Raw genomic sequence first — 24,801 nt, forward strand, 5'->3', positions numbered from 1 at the left:
ATTAATAATTTGAAACAATTATTTTCTTTACATTTTAATCATGATTTTTGGAAAACCAACTATTCATAGTTTTATCATTTTTTTCTATGTGAGGACTTATATAGAAGAAATATAAAAGATTTTTTTAATAACGCACTAATTGTATATGTATATAATATATTACGAATTTATATATATTTGCACAATATAAATTTATAATTATTGAGAGAAAATTCAAAAGATATGAAGGGCTCGCGTTTTGATTCTCTTATATTATTTCTTTTTTTTTTGTTACGACAAAGCAATCGTATATATTCGCTTTTAATCGGCAGCTAGCGTGGCGCGAATTCTTAATCTGCGAAGATCCATTTTCGCGAGCAACGACGGAAAGTTAATAAAGGGAGCCAAGTTTTCTCTCCTTGTCTCTCTAGCCACCGAATCATTTGACAATGGAAAAAAGAATTTCGACCCTGCTTAAATATGTCCGACCGCAAAGCAATAAAATATCTTTATCTTACTCGTGCCATTACCCCCTTGATTCGGAGAGTTCCAATTTACATTCCTATCGGGGGGGCTTCGGCAAGATAAGTCCATTTAAATAAATTAGTAATGCTATCTCCCGCGCCGCGGAGGTATAGGTAAGAAGGGAGGGGTGGATTAAATAATATTTTATCAATTTTCGCTGCGATTCGTTACGCGGCGCGATGCGACGCAATTCTCCATTGAAAATGCTATTTTGCTGTACGTTTCCGAACGTTACGTATCGATGAATCACCTTGTTTAAAAAATATATAGGGTGACCGCTAGCGTTATGTTACCATCACGATTAAAGATGAGGGAAAAAAGCGACGCTATAGAAATTTTTATTATTTCGATGCAATTCATATCAGAAAGATAATTTTGTTAAGCTTCGAAACATCGACTTTCTTATTTGTCACGAATGATATACATATATATGCAATAAATGATAATATACACAAATCGAATAAATAAAAATTTCGACAACATTTATCGTACTCAAAGTTAGCGCAAAAATTCCGTATTTTCAGCGGTATCGAAAAAAAATGCAAGAGAGAAAGAGAGAGAGAGGAAGAAAGGAATCGCAAGAAGGGAAAGAAGGAGAGAATGTGAGTGTGCGTGAGACACACGTTTAATTTTTCAAAACGGACCGCACGGCGAGCCTTTTCGCGGCCCATGACACCCGTCTCTGCACGCAATTGCCTTACCCTCATTTCGCATGTGTTGGTAGGACAATATAATGGGGCATAACAACGGCGTTAACACGCAGTGGCCGACCCCGGACACGACCCGCGACCCACCCTGGATGAAATACACCTCTGATAATTACTAGAAATTAATGCGGCAGCCTTACACACGCCGCCCATTGTGAGCGGGCGGCGCGCGAGTTTAACCGGCGGTCGAGTTTACGCGACCTCGTATTTACCTGCGTTAGGGGCGGTAATCGCCAACACAATTCTAACACCAGATTAGCGAGGCTTGCTCGTAACGCGTATTAATTACACCTGCTCGCCAAATAGGAAGATGGAGTACTGGAAAAATGGAGACAGAAAGAAAGAATCTCGTGCAATTCAATTCGATTAATTTCGCTTTTCCTACTCGCATATCTCAGTACTTGAATGTTTAATAAAATACGGTATTGTAAACCAAGTTGAGAATAATAAAAATAATTGTAATAATTATATGAATGATAATGATTTTTCAACAATAAGATTAATATTTATTATGCAAAATTATTAAGAATACACACAATTATTAATTTTATTACTAAATATTTATAATCATTAATATATATATCTTCATTTATCCAAAGATTATAATATCAATATAGGTATTTAAGCTTATTCAATTATTAATAATTAATTGCATATTAAAAAAAATTGCTGTACTTTAAAAATTAACTTTCTTGGCAATTAAAAGCTGTTTTAGCGAAAGAATGGATCTATATCCATATTTTCTATATGTCATTTATTGTTGCATCTCTCTCTAGAATTCAAGATTAATGAGAGAATGGTGATTAGGAAGGAGGGAACAAAAAAGAATGACGTGGAAAATATCGTAAAATCAGAAAATTAAAATCAGCGCCGACAACGAAACGGATGGAGTATCCAAAGTTGGAGCGGGGGTGTTTCGCGTAGAGCGGAGACATAGAGGGGGACGGGCGGGGACGGGATGTATTAAAGCTGCGGCCGGGACCATAGCAGAGCAGATAGTTTAATGTGAATTTATTGCGATCGAGATATCGCGCCGGCCAGAAAGCAGAGTCGCGTGCTACGCGCGCGCCGTCAAGCCGATAGCCGGCCGCGGTAAATGCTCGCGATGGTCGGTCCATTGTTGGGCGGCTTCAAACTGGCCCCAAACCGCTCGAGATGAGGCCGGGCAAATGACGGTGACGGTGAGACGTCGAGGGGAGATCGCGGGCGTTCGTTTTTAAAACGGGGAGACGATATCGCGGTATCGAGGAGTACGGCACGTGTACTATCTCTCTCTTTCTCTCCGAGGGTTGCGCACGATTTGTCTTCGGCAGCTTTTTCTGCCGCGACAAATTTGCGTTCTGTGTACGCGTGCCATTGGTGAACATACAAAAGCCCGAAAATTGTTCAGAGAATGTCTTTGAAGGATATTATTGGCCAATAGAGACGTTCTTTCAAGTTAGTCGATGAATGTCAAATTGATAATTTTCCAAAAAAGCAATCATAGAAAATAAAAATGTTTCATAAGCATATATAAAACAAATAGACAAAAGAAAATACATAATTTATGTCCAATTTTACGACGACAATTTCGTTTGATAAATTATAAATTTTATAAATTATATGATTTATATCTAAATTCTTAATATTATGTATACATTATATAATACAGATTGTCAATCGTATTATATGTATTGTACATCTAATCAACTTTAATTTTCTTTCACTATAATAAATCTTATGTTACAAGAACAAATAATAGTTTCAGAAATAGATGATGGTTAATAACTCGGTAATTAGCAGACTAGATGGAAGAATTGAGCGATATTCCATTCGCCTGCTTCGCGAAATTTTCATCTGATTTTTCAGGAAAAATGGCGATTTTCTTCTATCGCATATATAATTTTATTCTCAGCGACGATTCTTGAAAGCTTCGGACTTTTGTGACTCGCGATTCCGCTTCACCGGCGTCTTTTCCGCCTTACGCGTTTCTTGGGTCCGCAGGTGTCTTCTGCAAACGCGACCGCGCTGAACGTATCTCGCGATCGTATATCACATTACTTTAATTCATATGGTAATCGCGTGGTTCAGCCTGCTATGCCGGTTCGCCGAAAACTTTCGGGACAATGCGAGGGACAATGCTGGAGGGGGAGGGGGGAGATGTGTCGGCGGGGGTGACAAGGGGGCACATCGAGGTGGCTGCGGAGGGTACCGGCGGGATCACTGGAGGTAGGGGAGGAAGCGGGGGGAGCGGGAGAGTCCGGCGGTGCGAATGCGATATTGAATTCGCCCCCTGGCGACGTGCCTGTTATCGACAATGTCCGACCGCTGGACCGGAAGCCATTTGCTCGCTCTGTGACGAAATTTATGAAAGTTTTCAGCGCTCTCGTGGTGGACAATTGCTGGCGAGAGAGAAAGAGAGAGAGAGAGCGAGCGTTCGTCGGTCGCGCGCGTGCGGCAAAACGTGCGCTAGGTGTCCGTTCATACAAGTATCGTCGCCGGGAACATGTTCCGCTCGTTTCTGCATTGAAGTTATGTCAGGCTGAGGGAGGATTCCATCCGGATAGGGAACCGCCTGCGCATTTTTTTCACGGGGAAATTTTTCGACTTTCAGGATTGTAATTTTATGTCCAAGTGTGTTGAAATTAGTATCAGTTTCATGGGGAATCCAATTTTTTTCCGTACATTAATTATTACTTTTCGCAAATTTAAAATGCGTAAGCCACACGGAAAAACAATCGTCTCCATATATAATATTTTGTGATATAAATTAGCTTTAGCAGCTGATTAGAAAAAAATAATTTGACATATGAAGATAATTTGTATAAATTATTTTTTGAAAAGTTTGTATCAATAATACATTAGAATGAATATATTATCATAATATTTATGTAGTGCATTTTTCACGGTTTAACTTCTATTTAAAAATTCATTAAATATTTACATAATAGAGTTCTACAAATCTTTTTGGAAGTTGACCATTTTATATAACTTACTCCGGAGAATCTGTCTGAAATACTCCTCTCCAAAAAACGCGAAATAAATACATTAACAATATTAATATTTACAATATAATTTCTCGATGTTTTTTCCTGTTTAGCTCTTGTAGAAATTGCAGTATATAATTCCTAGATTCTGTCCACAATTAATTAACTCGTACATTCGTTAGCCAATAATAAGCGCAAAATAGCGAGCAACTTTTAACCAGCGTGGTTTCATAAATCGCGTGTAATTACGAACATAGCGCGACGATCTGTCTCTATTTACGCGGGACTAAAAGTCGCGAAGTGATCTCGGTAGTGGCTACTCCGCGGCGAGCAATCGTAGACATGAATTTCCCATTAGGGGATGAAAACCGCGGGTCAATCCGCGACGAATCCATATGCCGAAAAGCGCTCCATCCAATCTGAGAGTGGCTGGTTAACGCGTAACAGCTTATGCGCCATACATTACATTGTGTGTACAACTTCATACATGGCCACTGTGTCTTCGTCAGTAGCTATGAAATCACCAGAAATAAGTATTATCGCTTAGCAGATTCTCTATTCTTTTTTCTTTTCGAATATGACAAACGAGTTTTGGCTTTACTAAGAAAAATTATTTTAATGTTTTTTTTTTAATTAGAAAAGCTCTTACAAGTATTTTTGATAAAACGAATTAAAAATGTTTTATACAAATCGAAATAATCTCTCTTGAAAAAATGTATCTGAAGTTTCTTAGTCACTTTTTTTTCCTGAGATTTGGAAATCATACGGACATATCCGGAAGAGATTTCGGCACTCTCTGGGAAGGAAAACCGAGTTTGCAAGTAGGAGATTTCTCGCTATATCCGATGTTTCAGCACGCCGGAGGAAATTGGCCGGTCGGCCATATGCGTCGCCTCTCTCTGCGCGCAGCGAAAGGTGGCGATGCGACGGGGGACGCGAGGGTAACGGCGTGGCACGGAAAGGGGAGAGAGAGGGAGGGAAAGCGTGTGTGAGTATATGTGTTCCCGCATTACAAATTTAATCTTACAAATGGATCCGAAAACTTGGAAACAATGGAATATATGAAATGCGGCCGCGTATATCATGCCGATGGTGGAGACGCGGGGTGGTACCGACGGCAATATTGTCAGGGCCGATCCATATTCTCCGAAAGCGCGGCGGCGAGAGGGCCGTCGGGGGTCAGGCAAGGCGGGGAAAGGGGGTGAAAGTGGTTCCCGCCAGAGCTGGGCGGACGAGCGAGTGGCAAAACATGCTCCTGGCACGACAAGAAGTCGCGCGCGGAGAGGTAGACGCACGGTTCCTGTGCATTCGAATCGCGTGCAAATGCTACGAATAAGCATCTTTCGTTTCTTCCGAAAAGACAATCCTCCCTCAAGGTGCGATCGTTAGGTCTTTATCGCGAAAATTTGGTGGTACATTGTTAAGAAATCGAGTACTGCAAGCGATCGTACGAAAGGTGTGTGATAAAATATAGAAAAAATAAAGTCCTTCTCTAATGTTATATAATTTTAATTTATCAGCCAAAAATGAAATGATAATGTTAGCTATTATTTATTACTTTTAAAAATATAATCTATTAAAAAATGGGACTATATGATTAGTTGACTCATTTTAATCCGCCTAAGTTGAAGAGATATAAATTTGCATAATGATATAGCGAACACCGGTTTACAGCACTTATTCAAGTTCTCATCATCGTATAAAATTATGAAAGGCGGCAGCTGCATTAATTTTAGCGTTGAAAGCTCATTGCAATTACAAGTAAATCACGGTACCCGTTGAGCGCGACACCCGCAGGAATCCGCGTTCGGGAAGTTTGGGGTACCGAAATACCTGTCTCCTGACTCAAGGAAGGGAAGGTCCCGTGGTTGGTTTTCTCCTCATGGGGGAGGAAGAGAGGGGGAAGGCGGTTATCCGTATACACAGGCTACCGCGACTTCGTGTATCTACCAACCTACATCGGCGGTTTCCTTCCTGCGGGACTCCCGGTTGCGGTATCCCGCGGGGAATACACACCAGCTCGGCGATTCACAGGAGTGTGACTGGGCGAGTCCCAGGAAGCGTGTGCTTTGCTAACGATGACAAACTGCCCCGCTCTAAGACGCCATATTTATGCTAATCTCGGCACAAGGGTAGAGAGCCCGCCGCCTTCAACCTACGAATTTACTCGCGCCCTTCTGCCCCTCCGCCGCGCTTCCCGTCGACCCTTCTCCCTCCTCCCTTCCCCTACCCTCTCACCCTCCGGAGCGTCGGGACGTTCCGCACCGACGATTCCACGCGACGTCGAAAATTCAGTGAATTACGGATTTTGCATGTGCGCGAGGTAACTCCTTGCTCGTTTTCACTTTGTCACTTGCAAAGCGATTTTCTTTTTTCTAAATTGATTGAATTAATCAAAGAATTTTTTTACGATAATTAAACATATGGAGAAAAATTATACAGTTATAGTTTTGGTGCTATAGAAGGTAATTTCATAATTAAACGCAATGATAATAGTTACTCTTTCATTATTACATTTACGTTAGCGAAATCTTCGCATGAATCATGAAGAATTATTGTACAGATTTTCTCGGGGAATGAGATTTCCTTTCTTATTCGAAAAGATTCGGTCGATCTGCGTTATTACGATCGGCCGTTGCTATCATCACCAATCTGCTAAAACGCATCGTCATACTTCATAAACACCCCTGCGAGCTGTAAGGCGTATTACAATCCAGCAGTCTCGACGAAGAGGGTGGACATTACTTTTCTATTAGAGTGATTGAATCAAACCGCCGGAGAATCGATATTATTTCATGCGCAATGCTTATATTAAAATTGCGAAGTGTATTTAACTTGTATTTTCACCGCATTTATATTTACTGGTAAATGATTAATTAAATCTATTTTTTAATGAGATAGTATATTAAGATATCAACCACAAGACTTATAATAGTTCTATAAATTTAGTTATTAAATTTAGTAATTTTATTCAAATTCATAAATTCATTTAAATAAATTAGCTGTGATAATATGATTTTTTTTTTTATTTTTGAATAGAATATTATACGTATTTTACTTTAAATTATAGTTTTACATAATCGTCATTATAAGATATCGTCAATTATAAATTATATAAAAATTTATTTGATTAATCCATAAAATTTTTTTCACAAAATATTTTGCTAACTTATAATGAAAGAATAATAAATTATTTTTTTAGAAATATTGTGTGGAAAACTTTTGCTTGTGTACAAATGCTCTTAAACAGCCTTTATCATATTACATGTAATTAGAAATACTAGTATATAGTATGCAAATTTTATGGTGTCAAATAACAGCCGCAATTGAAAAGCAGTTAATACCGCTTAATAAATTTAATAACTTCGTGTTATAACGACTCCCTTTATTAAATTCAGTAAATCCGCGCAATCATATATTTATTATAATAATTTGCATTATTAAATTTAGTAATGATGCGTTAATTTGATAACTCGCATTATATAATATAAATCGCGTTATTAGATTTAGTAATTTTACGCAATAAATGTGTATTTTATCTAATTATAAATTTTCTTCTAATAGTTTCTATTATTAAAAACGATTTGTTTTTTAATATTGCATTAAATATAAAAGTCATAACATTGTTATTCGCTATTTGTTGGTTTCGCGTTATTAAGTGCCAAAATCTGTCGACGATGCGATATCGTCGTTGACGTCTTAGAATAAAATCGCAGCCGACTCTCGGTCTCCTTTCGATCCCCGTCCGCCCTCGAGGGAGCGTTTACCGCGGATAATTCATATTTATGACCGAACGCTCTATCAACCCCACTTGCCTCGTATACATTTAATTGAGACGTCCGTGTCGGAGGCAATAGGGTGCGAACCCCGTTGTCTCAGGGGGTCGTGAGCACAATACTCGTCGTGCATGGGGCACGATGGACTTTGTGCCCGATTATCAAAGCTATCGTTAGTGGTCGGCTCAGATATTCTTGATATGCGAGCGTATCCGACGTCATCATTGTCCGTGATCATTGTGGTCATACCGTGAAAGATATGTACATCTCTGTAAAGTTGATATTTTCTTTTCAGAATTTTGATGTAACTCTTCCTGCAGCAAACAAAATACTCTTGACATTCTTTAATATGAAATTTAACATATATAGTCGATTGATCTTTAACTTTGATTTAATTTTATAATATTGTAAGATTGTAATACGTTTTTAATTATTTTACGTATCTATATAAGATGTTATTCGATTTTCGACAGTTTTGTCCATTATATTAATTTTCTTATAGTCTAAATCATATTCTTTCATTTTTTTTAAATCATTAGCAGCGATAATTAATTTTTTTCATTAATTTATTTCACCCGGTTAAAGATATATTCCTACGTTTTTAACGTATCTATATGGACGCTGTAATAAATCCTTCGTTTTGTTTTGGCTGTATAGACAGACGATGCACGACAGCAAGTAATTAAATCGTAACTTTTTAAAGTGCTTGTTTTCGATATTCTGTCGTTGATTTCTCTTTTTCGACTTGCCGGTGGAAGAAAAGATTTGTCGCCGTGATGGTGGCCGCAGTAGCCGGTAATTTTTTTCTTCGACTGTTATTTTCCCAGCACGGCTTTTGTAATTCGAAGGTTGTAGCGAGTAGTAAATTTTCTGCAAGGCAATACCGATAAACGAGATCGTGGTGTTCGCCGCCCGACCCAACTCGGGACAGATCCACTTAGTTTTTAGAGAACGCCCTTTCGCGTACGGCCCCTCGAGTATTAAATACTAATTCCATTAAAGCGAGAGGAAGGGTTGCGCGCGCCCATATCTCTGACCCATATTTCATGCCGAAAGCTTTTCAATCTGAGAAAATACTTATAGATCCGCCGCCGTCCCTCGGTAACATCCGCGACGAAAATATGGAACGCCATTGCTCAACGGAGGAAACGCACTTCGATGACGGGATCGTAGACGGAGATGCTTGTTTTCCATCTTTCGTTCGATTGTCGCGAAATAATCTCTCGTTCTTATACGTTAGAGATGTTTAAACGTCGTTTATATTTCATGATCATAAAAAAAAATCTTTTTTATTCATAATCATAAAATGCAGGCGGCACTTTTAAACATTTCTGACTTACGAGAATAAGAAAGAACGAGAAGAAGAAAGAAAAATAATTTTTTTTTTCGAAAAATAATTTTCTCCATTAGATACGTATGTAATTTTTCCATAATGTTTTTAACAGGCATTTGATGTCGAATGTAAAAGTGCAACAAACATCTTCAATCACAATGTGTTAATTCGACCAGCAGAAATAATCTCGAATTATTAAAGTATTCGGTTGATTTCTCTCTGTTTCTCTCTTTCTCTTCCCTTATCTGCGGTGTGAAATGCCAACGACGAGATTCGTAGGTCGGCCGTATAACTCAGATTCGATTAAGTCGCCGGCTACACGTCCCAGAGATCGGCTAAAAAGCGGCGATTTTCGCCGTTGCTCTTCGATCGTGAAGTTCTTGCCGAAGCAGATAAATGCGAGCGATTCGCTGCCGCGCGCTCGATGCAATCATCTAGAAGGCCATGATAACGGGTTATTCAATTACCGGACGATTCGCGCCCGTTAATGGGGAACGATTGGCCGCGAACGGCCGATCCGCATTCGAAGATTACGGAAACTAGGGGAGGGGATAATAAGAATGTCCTGAACCAGAGGCCGCGTCGCCAACTTCCGTCGGTCACATCCGCCAACTCGTCGTCGCTGCTTTTTCTTTGTTCCTCGCGATGTAGCCGCGTTATCGGCACCTACTGCGGAAAGTTTCGTTTCAATTACTTGGAGAACCGTCCGGAACTATAGCGTGATAACTCAGACGACTCTCAGGCAGATACATGGCTCCAATCGCTAAAAGGTCTTTCGACGATGACGCGTATCTTTCGAGCGAGAATAAGATGACCTATATGACTAGCGTGTGTCGCTTATGAACATGTAATAACTCGCTGTTGCTTTATATATACTGATGCTGGCTGCATCAGTTACATTCACAGAGTCATTAGTCTTTTTTAATTTTAGACATGTATAAATAAATGAATTTTTTCTTACTTAAGGAGATATCTTCGTAAGAAAATGATATTAATTATTATATCACTTTTGTGTGTTTTACAACTTTCTATTTTCACACATACATTGAACGAAAATATTCACATATAAATATATAAACATATAAATAATTCTCTTATTAAGTTAATTGTTTTAATATTTATAAGTTTTCTCAAAAAAACTATTGACTCAGAATTAAAAAGATTACATTACTGTATAATTAATATATTATATTTTATTTTTTATCAATACTTTATGATATAAATTTATTAATACTTTATGATATAAAGTGCTAATAAAATAATATTAGGTATTAAGTACTATTAGATATTAAGTTTCAAAATTACGTGAATTTGTTTCGAAATTTTCTACTCAAAATTAAAGATTCAAAATCAATTTTGGTGAATAAGGGAACCGTCGGTGATTCTATATTATTAGTCGCGATACCGAGAGGTTCCAAGTGATCGCGAATCGTATCTAGTCCAACGGTTTTAACTCGCACACGCTTCTGCTTCGGGGGTTGGCGGTCAATGAGCGCAATAAACTCATTCGACGATTTACCGTGAATCGCTTTACAACCGTCGGTTATGGCGGCACCTATTTCTACCCGTCCTGTAGCGAGCAGTTTCTTCATTCTCCTCCTTCACTCGTACGACCGATTTCCCGTCGTTCTCTCTGGTTTCATCTGTATGAAAGGGGAGAAACTAGTTACCGAAACTGCGCTAGTTTAAATTATGAGTCGTGGCGCCTTCGCGATTTATTTTTGAAGGGTGGCCGTCCTCCCCCATGGTCCGGCAACGGAACCCTGAGTATCCATGGCTGGTGACACCGAGTACTTTATTTCTCGCGAGTCTCTCGATTCAGAACTCCTCTCCGATTCTTTTATTTTTCGTTCTCCTCTTTTCGCTTCGACGTACTGCTTAACGGCAAACTTTCTTTGTGAAAGTTCCAGTCGTCGACGGTACGGCGACGATAACGGGGTGAAAAGTTTGAGAGTGTTCGAAGATTACGTGATACGGCTTCCTATTGGCTCGTGACAATAAAACGTTCAGCGTTATGCTGCTGTTTGACGATCGGGATGGCAAGAGAGTGTTCGGTTCAAAAATTGAGATTGCTCATATTGTTGTTTCGTTATATAAAATTATAAACATCTCATATCTCATTGGTAATCTTTGATATTTTTTTAACAATTATTATAATAGATTATTATCAGCGTTAGTTCGACGTGAATTATATTATACTTTGGATCATCAATCAATATTCAGATTTTTATATTTAATGTGAATAAATAATAGTTAAATATTTCGAGATTTCGTTTAGAACGAGTGTAGAATCGAAAGCGACAGCGCTTTCAAGTTAGTTTCTCTTCTTGTGTCAGCGCGATAAACTATGCGAGTTTATCACACTGTTGCGCTTCTACCATCACTTTCCGCAGTTATTTCGACTATTCGCGAAAAAGATTCTCGAGAGATTCGTATAGGTGCGACGGATGGATCGACCAAAGTCTCATCCACCCTTTCTTTCCCCTCCTCCTATCAATCTCGCGCAATCGTTCCCTCTCGCTTGGACATTTACATGGCAATAGCTGGTGCACCTACACCACCGGCCGGGGTGTGCGCCCCGAGGCCAGAATTGAAACCACCTCATTACCACCGTGGCGGACCGTGGAGGGCTGCGAGGAGGATCACGGGGAGAGAGAGGGGGAAGGTTTTAGAGGGGGCAGGCGGATGCGCTCCCTGCGGGATGAGGCGGCTGCCGGAGAATCCGTTTTGCGAATATTGGAGGTAATGTCGCGAGCGGTTTTATACAACACCCGTTCCCGCCCTTTCCAAAGCCGCCCTCTCTTTTCGCCTTTTCCCTCCTTCCGCTCCTTCCGTCCTACAGCCGCCGCAGCACCTCTACTCCCTCGTATTACGGGGATCCTGATGAAAAATGGAAATAGCAAACCCCCGTCGGTCTTCCCGCCGACATCGTTTTTATTTAAGCGGCTAAAGAATTTTTTCCTCGGGCTATGCACAAGCGAAAGCTAAATATACTTGTCGCCACCTAACCGGAAATGCGCACAAGATTAAGGCTTCTGTGTGGAAAAAAGACTAGCTTTCTAAAGATCTGCATCAGTTGAAATATTTTTATTTCATAAAAACGGCGGCAATATTTTATGTATTTATTTTTTCATCTTTCGTCGGAATTATTTTTCTATTTGGATAATATTTCTTTTTATATTAACGATTAACATAACGATTGACATGCTATAATGTTAGTAATTTATTTTAGAAAAATAAATTTCAGTTTCTTAAAATTTTAATATTATTTAGAAATAAATAAATGATACAAGCGTTTAAAACAAAATATTTTAATCGATTCTAAATCTATTTAATTATTCAAATTACACATAACTTTGTTGTGAGAAACCAAGTCTTTCGTTGTCACCGGAAGGTAGCAGTCGGACGAAAGACATTGGTGGGCGCGGAAAGAGCCGGGGAGCAGATGACACGTTCATCCGGGTCGAGATAAGAAAACGGCGGGTCGTAACACGAACACGAAGATGCCCGCATATTACGAAACACGGCGCAGCAAACCGGCAATCGCCTTTACGGCGCCGTGATACGACACGGGGTCGGATTTCTCTACGACTCGTGCATAACAACGGAGACAACCCTTTAGTCGCGAGGAAGGGTGCGCGCGACAAGGATAGAATATAGGAGGGGGAGACGCGTTGTTACAAGTTTAATTAAACGTTTGCCATAACGCCGCTACTAAAGGCTGCCAAAGAAAGCACGTTTGGATCTCTTCGAGCTTTAGAATTGAACCTCAGGTAGCATCGTATTCCCGCCCCCTTCTGCCATCAATTTGCGTATTTTGCGACATTATCAGCATCGATTGATCGAGATTATTATCCAATTTTATAAATACATTTAACTGTTTGAATTGATAACTATAAAAAATCGCAATTTTGTTGGAAATACATCATCAACATTTATTTTATGACGTAATTAAGAAAGAATTAATTGATAATATCAAACAAATAAACGTATTTTCTGAAATCACACGAGATAAGAATAATATGATTTCTCCTCTGTTCAACAAATTTGCGAAAAAAAGAATCTGTCATAGAGAGTTCGACAAAGTTTATTTCACAGTCCTCCGTTGACAATTTCATCAAAGTTTTCCAAACTTTTTGGTACGCAGAGTGGAGATATTTCAATTGCGAGCACACCAAGTTTCGGAAATATCTAGACAGTAATTTCGCTCCCGTTTTCATTCACCGAGAAAGAATGTACCCGCCGTGTTGCGGGCATATTGGTAATCTCGGACGTGGAGAATATTTCTGCCATCTCTTGTCTCCCCCCGGACCCCGGGCAAGACGCTATCGCGGTCAAGATGGCGGAGCCAGTGCAGCGTGCTCGATTTTGTATTAGCATACAAAACACACGCCGGACCCGAGAAATCGTTTTTCATTTTTACGAGCGTAACGCGAAGGTACTTTGGATGCGTGCAATTTGGAAAAAATTCCATGTACTCTCTCTTCTCGTTCGAACAGATTGCTCGCTCAACCTGTTTTACATTCTGTGTATATGTAATCTCTTTCCTTGTCTTTATATACTATATAATTTTATATAAAATTATTTTTGATGATCTGTTCTTAAAAGAGTCTGCGAAATTTGTTTTTGAGTTATTATGCACGTTATGTGTGTATATATATATATATATATATATATATATATATATATATATATATACAAAATATATTTCTTTATTATAATTCTATGAATTAAATTTTTTATTTTAGAAGAAAATAAATTGATGCTAACAAAATTTTATTATAAGTTGTTTCTTATAATCAATTGTATAAAATTTCTGACAATTATATTATGACAATTATATTTCTGTCAATTATATTCTGACAATATAATTAGCTACTTTTAAAAAAACATATCATAAAATTTCAAGATGTGAAGTCATCGAAGTTGACAATTGTATGTATGTTTTATTAATGTTTTATCTAATTTAATTTTGGCAACTGAAATATCTAGTTTTGTTTAGAATTTCCTAATTTTACCAGATAGCTAAGTTGAAATAAGGATAATGTGTGTGTGCGTTTCAAAAATTTAAAAATTGTAAAATTTTATTTCGAAAGAATTAAAATTTTGCTTTTGAGAAATAAGCAAATAACCATATTGGTAATCTCGTGTTTTGGGAACATTTTGTGCTGTAAATTTCCAAGACGCTACATTGCGGTCAAGATGGCGACTGGCGCACAGTGTGCTCCACCTTATATTAGCATATAAACTCCTAGCTTCCAGCAAGGGCCACTCGGGCTTTGATTTATGTACTAAATATGCCTTCCTTGCAACCAACTACCATGATGCACAAGAGGGAGCCAACTTCTCGTTGAGTTTCTAGCGTAAGATAGATTCTTCTTGAAATTATGATTTTCGAAAAGAAGATATAATTCTATTTCACGTGCAATTCAATATTTATGATAACATTTTTCGTATAAAATTCCTTTCTTTGGACAGAATATTGTGACGATTCACTCTTTACATATTTATATAAAACGTTTTTATTATAAAACTGACTAATAAAGTTTCTTTTTTAATTAAATTCTAGATATTTATTATATAATAATACTTATGAAAAAAATATATAATATGATTAATGAAATTATTATTAACAAAAATCTTTTCCTCTGGAAACACACATTATAAGTTTATACTCTAAATGCGAGGCAGATAAAATTAGCCGTCTGTACACGAGTGACAAGATTCTTTATAAATATTGAGGAAATTTTTTTTGACATTATACATTCAAAATTCTTATTATAGGGCTCTCTCTTCTAAAGCGCATCATAAAAGTGAGCCGGCGCGGCTCGGCGAGACGCGAATCGCTCGTACGCTACGATAAGTATGGTAATACGTTATAATTAAAAGTCCGGTTAAGCCGGTAATAATTCAAGATCCGCGGGTTGTATCAAGGCGAATAAGCATAAATGAATAATTGCGCGATAGATAATTTAATGTGGCCGCTGCACGTTGCTCTGCTGCGTCGTGCCAGGCCGATTCATCCTCCGGATGCGACTGGACGGTCGTGGGTCGGATCGTTATCGAGCTCAACGTTCTTTCATTCTCGGTACGCACGTGTACACGCGTGACATGTAACAATACAAAGCGCCTAATTGAAATTTTATTGTGGCAGCAATGCGAATTTATTCTTGTAATGCGGGCCTTGCTGTATTATTAGAGAGCTTGATATACAACCTGTATAATATTATATAAACATATTGAATAATATTACAAGACAGATTCACCGTTATAATTATTTACAACATTTAGAATGATGAGTATTTGTTTATTTTCATAAGAAATATATAAAGAGGATCGTATATTTAGTTGTTAAAAAAAGTAAAGCTTGATTTTGAATTGATAAATGAATTTAATAATATATTTTGAATTTTATGAATTAATAATATATTTTTTACATGAGTTTTACGTATAATTTTATTTGCAAATAGAATTATAAGTGAAAATCGTGTAGAAAAATGTATTCTATTTATTAATTCAATTCTGTTTGACAACAGAATGCAAAAATTTGTTAAATTTGAGATTATTGTTGCTTGATTTTTTATTCTTATTGTTAGTACAATAGACTATCTCTCTTCTTTTCAAATCGATCTCTTTATTTCGATATTACAAATAATCGAAAAAAAAAATAAGAAATACGAATTTATCTATCTCGGTTATCGGAGGCCGGGAGGAAAAGGTTCCCGGTAACAACCTCCGCTCGAAATGATTTTGCGTGGAGGGGTCGCGCGCGTGACACCGGACGCGCAATCCCCATTTTGTAACCGAGTTTGCAAAGTCGTTTATGCATATCACGCAATTTTCTTACGGTTTTGCCGGTGTTAAAATATGTATGGAATTGAGTTAAGCCGCGCCGCGCACAACACAGTCGGCGTGTCCGCGACGCGGAGAGTACAGGCGCGGAAGCTGTTACCGGGCCATTTGCATGGCATCACTGCGATTTCGTTAAAATCCCTTCATTCTCCATCTCTCCCTCTCGCACCCTGTCTTTCTCTCTCTTTCTTTCTCTCTCTCTCTCTGTCTATCTTTCTCCCTTCCTCCCTTCTCTCTCCGCAGGACGCCGCAGCAGCGTCTACGTTGAACTCGATTTACCGAGCGCAATCTAAATGCATCCATCACACTCGCGCGGGGCGATATCACGCTTTATTCTAGTCAGCGTTGAAATTGGATATCCTGACGCCGTCGAAATTCGTCGTCGACATGCAAAACGTCAAGATACTCTCAATACTCCCGCTCGGAATTCTGTGAGATACATAGGGCGTCTTCGGGGAAGCGCGCTTGTACTTCTGTTTGCAAATTATTTCGCGAATCTGGAATACATTTCTCCTTTGAGAAGATGCATGTGAATTTTATAATTAATCACAACTTGTGTTCATAGTTAATGTTTAATATAAATAAGCAATATAAATAGCAACTTATTTTTTTTGTTGCCGTTAAAATATAAATATTCGATAAGTCTTTAAGTAAGATTCTATTATAAAATTTCATCCGCGATCATATCTGATAGATTAGAAATAATCACGCAAATATACGCGAGCTGTCACCCCGAAGCGAGCAAGTTCAGGAAGGGAGGCAGGGGTGTTTAGGAGCGAGCACAACGGAAGTCGCGAAGTTGGAAACATGCCTCGCAACATTCCCGACGCAATATTTCCCGTTTCCGGAAGACATATGCACAACGGTGTCGAAGAGAACAAGTCCTCCCCCCTTCCTTTACCCCCTTTGCATATCCCTACCCGCCTCTTTTGCGAAACAGGAACATATCGCCAGAAGTTACGACGGCGAGCCAAAAGATGGGTAGTGGCAAGAGATCAGATTCGAGGGGAAAGAGCAAAGAGGAAAAAGAGATAGATTGGCGCCGACAGACTTTTGTTTCCGAAGAAACATAAAATTCGTTTTCCCTCCCCGGAGAAACCTCTCACCGTCGGACAAATTCCAGAGACAGTTTTATGCGTCTCACATTAATTTGCATAATCGAATATAAAATTTGAATAACGCGTTTCCACGGCGTACGAAGTCGTGTGTCACGTCGTGGAGACCGCCCTTCATTCACGCCGTATTTTTATCCCCGCCGCTGCTTTCTTTGTTTCTTCGCAGGAGTGATTGCTTGATTGCCTGAATGAAGACCTCCGTGTTCGATGTTTTCGAGGGAAATCAAAAATACGCGTGTTGCAAAATTGTTTGACGAATAATATTGATTATCATTGAAAGGGAAGATTAGAGAAAAGGGGATGAAATTATTATCATTTTAAAGGCAAGAATAGGAACATTAGTAGCGGGATGTATCCGTTGTCAGTGATAAAGTCCGTTGGGAAATCCTGTAATTCTTTATCACACATGATTCCACATTTTTGGAGCAAATATTCGACGGTAGGATATACACCGAGTGTCAATAATCGAGCTACGATTCGATCAGCTGAAGGGATGTTGAAATGGGAATTTCTCGCGCAGAATTTCTCTACCTTATCCACAGCTAGTCACGTGAATTTCTCTTAAAAAGATTCTCTAATAACAACATATAATTAAAGTTTAGTGTAAAAATATAAGATTTTTTAAATTTAACGAAAATTTATCTTGTTGAAAGAAATAAATTTATATTGTTTTTAAAATAAAGAATTAGCTCGCAATTATATATTGAATCTTTCAACTCCCTATCAATATTTTGCTTAAGGGATGGTTACTTTCAGGATGATTCCAACAGATGTCGGTACGTCACTCTTTTTTAGCAAGATTGATTTCATAATTTTTTAACAATTTTTTAATATTATGACACATTTATAACATACACACATTCAAAAATATCATATTCATAATTTTATTTTAAATTATTTTGTATTTTAAAATCTTTTTTAAATTTTGATTTTAATTTTAAATTCTGCACTGTGAATTTAAAAAAAAAGAGCGATTACTATTTTGTGTTGGAATTATATTTATAAATTTTGTCGTTTTTTTTATTTACCATAAAAAATGTAACTTTTGCAACGTGAAATTGCTAAAATACTGAAAAAATGATTTCGCCACAAAACCGTTGCAATTTCGTTACAATCAATTTATTTTAGTAATAACTTTTACGAATTTGAAATACATATTTCAGCGTGTGCAATAATATTTTCATTGCGGAAAATTATGATTGCTTATGAAGCTGAAAATAAACTGTATTTTTCGAACGTCGATATCTACCTTCCAAAAACAGGATCGCCAAATATTATCGAATTGAGGTGCCAAATGATATGCTAAAAAACTGAAATATTACCAATGTCGGTGGAGATATCTGTTTGTGCTCTCTAATTTGCGAGAATAATATGTGAAACGAAGGCATAATTTTGGTAATTAAACTAATTAATCAAGCGACGAGGCTAATTCGATAATTAGAGACTACTGACTTTAATCCACAAATTACATCAACAGCCCGCGGCTGCTCACGAAATTTGGTAACGCGCTGGATATCAGATATTTTAAATGATCACGAAAGCTGATGCGACGCGTATGCATAGTAATAGATAACAGATACGGCTTATCGTGCAGATGACAATTTTCGACTAAAGGTGATTTTATACGGTGCGTTTATTTAGCAAATACTCGTTGTGTTGATACAACTGTCTCATTCTGTAGATGATGTATACCAATGTGATAATATTGCGATTGCATAAAATAATACATTGAAATAATTCATCACATAAATATGGTACATTTCTATATATGTTCATCGAATATTAAATATTATCGAATTAAAATATTATCTCGTCCATCATTAGGTAAAAATAATAGGAACTTAACGCTCGACATTTTCCGCGCGTGTCACCGATTATAAAAATATTATTAGAAATAAATATTTTTTGTTCTGTTATCTATTTTTTATTTTATTTATTTTATTTGTTTGATAGTTATAGATGAAAATATTAAATTTGAGAGAATAAAATTGTTGTCCATGACAGAGATATATGAAATTAAACGCAAGTTGAGAAATGAGATAATTTTGCGTAAAATACTATGCGAAACATATATTAATGGCATATATTTAAACGTTCTCCATGTATGCAATAAGATTTAATTAAATAATCAGAGCAAAATAAAAAATAGCAAAGCAAATTTTTTATGTTTATGATATTTATCTTAAATCTTGATAGTATCAAACTTTATAAATTGGCAAATTTATGTTACACAAATTAATTTCGGTTTAAGGTTTGAAAACTGAAAACTATTTTTCCCGGATATACATAAGAGTTAAAAAATTACCGGTAGAGTTAAAAAAACCGATAAAACTTTGAATAAAGGAATGCTATTTCACGTACGTTTTCGATCATAAGAATCTTCAAGCGTTCATGGATCCAAATGAAAAGTATACTCGACGCAAAACGATTGAGAAAAAGAATCGTTGGAAAAGACCGCGCGCAAGCTGGTAGAAAATGCTGGGAAAATGGAAGGAGATTGGTGGATGGAATAAGGTGGAAATTGGCAAATTGGTTATCAACACGAATCACGGGACCATTCAATATCAGCGTAAGATATTATGGTGAAAGAGAATCGAAAGAGTTAGAGACGAAGATAATTCTAGGTGCGCCAAGCATGACTGGTTTTCGCACGTTGGAAGAAATCACGTTGTTCGAATCATTTTCTTATTCACCTGGAGATATACAGGGTACTCTGCAATTTTCCAAAATACAACTAGTTGCACTAGATTTGCAGTTTCCTTTTATTATATTCTCATATATATAGTTGAGAAATTTTTCTATTAAAACCGGCAGAGTATATATATATATATATATATATATATATATATATATATATATATATATATATAACTAATTAGAAGAATTAATAAAAAGAATTAATAAAATTAATAAAAAGAACTTAGATAACAAAATAAAATATTATTGCTTGTACATGAATATTTGTATAAAAATATTTTTTTGAAAGATAAGAATAACAAGAATATAATAGCAAAGACTCGTCTCTTACAATTATACCGTTTCTGGCTGCTTAGCATTTACATGATCATGTTAATTTTGTTTAATTATACTCATTATATGCATTGTTGCTATGTATAGAGTGTTTCGTGGAATTTTATCACCTCGGGAATTGTTTCCTGCAATTTTATCATTTGCGCGACTATAATCAGACTATAATCAGTTTGCGGCAATTACAATGCACACTGTGCTTCTGTGAGGGCTTTATCATTTATACAATTATCTTAATTTAATTCAATTTCACTCATCATGTAGTTGACAACATGCGTGCGCAATTACATGATAGCTCTCGTGTTGTCACGTAATAGAGAGTTTAGAATTGCTCGTAACAAAGTTTTCGTTGTAATATTTTGTATTTATTGCTACAATTAAGAGCGAGTATATAGAATCGAATACTGCAGTTTCTGAGAGGACACACGTTATAGATGTATACGCATAACCATATATCAGGCACGCCAGGTGTTATTGAATGCGGGATAAGGCGGATTATGCACTCTCTTCTCAGTCTTGTTTCCATCCATCGTGAATTTTGTCCATGAAATCAGAAATCGATATTCACGATTTTGCTGTATATCGCCTCCGAATAAAACAATGTTTGCTTCTTAAGAGCAAAGATATCGCGACAACTACGTAAATTTTGTACTCTACATTCACTCACCATCATTAAACTGTCTTTAAACAAACATGGAGATCTTAATACTTTTATTTAAATTTGAGACACATATTTTTAGAATTAAATTCCTTCGTTTCTACATCGCCGTGTCTCGCGTGGCGCAGCTGGGCAAACGGAGGAAGAACACGGAAGAGGCGGTTGTGCATCCGGTTTGCGTACCTTGGGTACAAAGGTGCTCCTTACGAGCTTGCGTCGGCACGTACGAGTAGACTTCCGGACGTGTAGGACCTGATTACATTCGCTTCAAAGCGGGACACGCGATACCTCCTCGGATAAAGCCTCCTCATATAGAAATTGTACGTAAGAGCGTGTTCTCGTCGCGAGTTCTCTCGATGATAAAAGCGCGTACATATATATTTATCTCCTTGACTGTTGCTTTTCTTTTAATAAATGATACCCGCACTTATATAATAATCATGTACACTAGTTGCTCGCCGCGTGATCGATAACGAGTATTTCAGCTCCGTTGCATTTGACAGTTTCGCGTTCCGCGCTAAACGCCGATATTGATGGTATTAGCGTAACGAAGCGTTTCCACGCGTTCAAATATGCAGAAGGACCATCGCGATCGCGTACGCACACATATGTATGTACACCTCGTCACACCTTGCATCTTTTATGCGTCTATACTTTCGAGTATATATCGATCAAAGGATCGAATCGCGCATTTGATTTCGAGCATGACAATTGACGAGGGTAACTTGCAGTCGATTATTTCAAATGTCAATGTATTTTTATGAGAATAAAAAATTTCATAAAAATACATTGACATTTGATACATTGACATTTGATACATTGACAAGATATTTTTATTTGAGTCAGAAAGTATGATTTAAAGGACCACTTTTTTTATCATTTATTGAAAATAAATCTTTTATATTGAATGGAAAAGTATTGAAAATTTGTTATTTTTGTATTAAAACCATTACGAGAATAAATCGATTATTTTTGGAAAAGTAATTTTATATCAGTGTACTATCATTGTATTGAACGTTCGAAAATAAAATTTTTCGAGGACGTGCACGTAATTTAAAACAATACCTTTTATTTCTTGTAATTTGCCTCCACGAAGTAAATTGAAGCAATCTAACAGCACCACGTACTCGCTACGTCATGTGTGGGCTACATTTTATTGGATTAATTGCTCCAAACGTGAATTTGCGCTTTGGTATACACAAATATTACTACGCTTCCTATCTCCTATATTCTATATATCCGTATATTTGCGCATTGAGTTATTATTAGTGTATATTTACCTATCGCATCAAAACTCGCGCACAATCAGTACAATTATATCATATTATGAGATTTATGGATCAAAAGGATTAATTGCGTCTCCTGAAAAACTGACTCTTAATAACTATTATCTTTTCCAGTCGAAAATGTAATGTTATATTAAAATATGTATATATTTTAATTAAGAATTTAACATTTTTTTTTTAACTGAATCTTGTATCTTTTATTTGATACTATATGCATTTTTTAACGTATTAAATGGCGTTATTGAGTGGCAATATATTGCTAATAAGCAATTTTGATTCCTTTGTATCGTTAGAAATTTTTGTATTTCACTCTTTCGTATATGTCTGAGATCCCACGATTGTCTCAACATTGTCTCAGATGAATAGATTATATAGGTGACCTCGCGTGTGATGTCGCATCGTGCCCGAATTTTTTTCGTAAAGATGCATTCACTTAACATATGATGAAGGTCGCGGTATACATGTACATGTTCATTTTACCGTCTCCTCTCTCGCGTGGCATGTGCTCGTTCGCCACGAGGAGCGAGCATGCAGCCCGTTTCAGCGGCGTAGAGACGTAAAAAAGGACGACGATTCGTCGAAAAGATAGCCTGGCGCGGGCTACGTCAAGACTTATGAGCACGAGCGTACACGTGGCATCTCGCGGCTCCCGTCCGCGGCCATTTAGAGTCAGCCTTGTCTTCGACCGTTTATGGTGTATCGCTTGAAAAACCGCTTCTCTCCTTCTCTCTCTCTCTTTCTCTTTATCCCCTTCTCGGCGATCCTGCGATTCTCGTCCTGGGTCTTCGTCAATCGCCGAAAGTCTCCGTTTCGGAGATTATCGATAAGCAGGTTCTAAGACATCTTCGAGCCCGCTACTCCAAGTGGAGACGAAAATGTCTTAATTATAATTTATGATAATGAAATGATTAATATTATAAAAATAAAACTGCCAAAATCAGAGATTTATTTTTTTACGAGAAATTAAAGAATCTCTTAGACTCTTATTATCATGTTTCGAAATCAATAGCGAAAATCGATGAAAAGGTGGGCTCGGAGGTACGTGGAAAAAAATTTCTACGACAAGATTTGACGGTCAGCAAGCACACGTATCTCTAAATCCGTAAAAGGTAGAAAGGAGAAGAAGAAGAAGAAGAAGAAGAGGTCTCTCTCGCCGGTGCCTCGTCGGTGGCCTCGTCGGCGTCCAGGTGGCTCCGCGCCTCCGTTTCTGGCGCACGCATGCACACCGCGATGCACCTTAGAAGGCGTCAGGTCGTCGCGGGCCTTTGTCTCGGGCTCTCTCTACCTTCTGCGAAATTTCCGGGAAACGCATGGTGATTGCTTCGCTAGCGTACAACGTGATCATCGCGGGCAGGGGAGCGACGTATCGAGGACAACGGTGATCCCGCGACAATCGTTTTCCGGCCGTTAACGAGACCCCATGTAGAGGAAGTCTTTACCTTATCAACGTGTCGCGCGCGATTGTTGTAATGTACCATGTATGTTGCGGGAAGAAAGACTAATATCTCGACCTAAATGGATTCTAAAGGATTAACAGTTTTTACTATTACGTATATATCGATATGATTATAATTTTCAAGATCGAGACATGTGTATTGATATTGTCTGTGTAACTGGAGTTTACATTGCAACTTGGGAAAATTGAATTTTTTTTCAGCATAATTTATTCAAAATTAAAATTTAGAATCCGCTAGCAAAAGAAATTTCCTACGATTCTTTTTTAATTGTATTTAATTTATATTCGAAATTAAATCTCGAATCAAAAGAGCGCAAGATATCTTCTTTATGATAATTCGGCGTGAACTCGTTCTCTTGTCTGTCAAACCGACTGTTCTCGTCACGTCTCTCGTCGGCTTGAAGCTTTTAAGGCGCAAAACCCGTTCCCGCAATGCCGAAGCTTTTTCTGCGGGCGCTACGCGATGTGGCGACGAGGAGCACTTTTCACGCGACCGAAGACAGTGCATTTGCTTCAGTAAGATTGATGCTTCCGAAGACAGTAAGAGCCGCCGGCAAGAGGCGAGGTCGCGAGATCGGCAGCAGCGGACCGAACCACAACGTAGCGAATGAATCTTATACAGGGTGATACGGAAAGAAAACTGTTATTTTGGAAAATGCATTTAATATATACGAGGAGATTAAAATAGAAATTTTTATAATCATAAGACTCGATTGAGTATGATATTATTATCAAATTATTTTGCCTTCATAAATAAGTCAATTTTCTCTGACTATAAATGTTCTAACTATAAGAATAGATACGCCGAAATAAGATGTAGCGACAATTTGAGAATTGCGCATGATCCATATTTAAAAATAAATCTCTAGTTTTAAGTATCGAAGATTAATATACTGAATTATTATTATCATTTTTCAATTTACATGTGGGACTCATAAACGAGCTGATAAATGTATCTATGTGTTTGAATGGACAGAGGTATTTTTAGAAAATAATTTTTCAACTGTACAATATACATTTATTTTATTACAAAATAAATGTTTTTGCGATTTTCTGTGCTATTTTGAAAAATTATTCGACAGCCATTTTATCGTTAACATGTCTGCTATTTCCTTAAGAGT

The 24,801-nt window shown here is 37.5% G+C and overlaps 1 long non-coding RNA gene across 3 annotated transcripts in view; it reads left to right on the plus strand.

Moving 5' to 3' along the window:
* The window catches only part of LOC145975553 (uncharacterized), an 80,141-nt gene that overhangs the window by 40,856 nt on the left and 14,484 nt on the right, over nucleotides 1-24,801 (plus strand). The window contains exon 3 of one of the 3 annotated variants that reach the window (XR_014440006.1): nucleotides 1,029-1,647. The exons of 1 other annotated variant lie outside the window; for it this stretch is intronic. This is a non-coding gene — a long non-coding RNA (uncharacterized LOC145975553). One more of the 3 variants, XR_014440008.1, reaches the window with a different exon arrangement.

The sequence above is a fragment of the Camponotus vicinus genome, unplaced genomic scaffold, assembly GCF_025532165.1.
Source record: "Camponotus vicinus isolate PSW18456_S1 unplaced genomic scaffold, iyCamVici1.0 SCAF_8, whole genome shotgun sequence".
NCBI classification, from domain to species: domain Eukaryota; kingdom Metazoa; phylum Arthropoda; class Insecta; order Hymenoptera; family Formicidae; genus Camponotus; species Camponotus vicinus.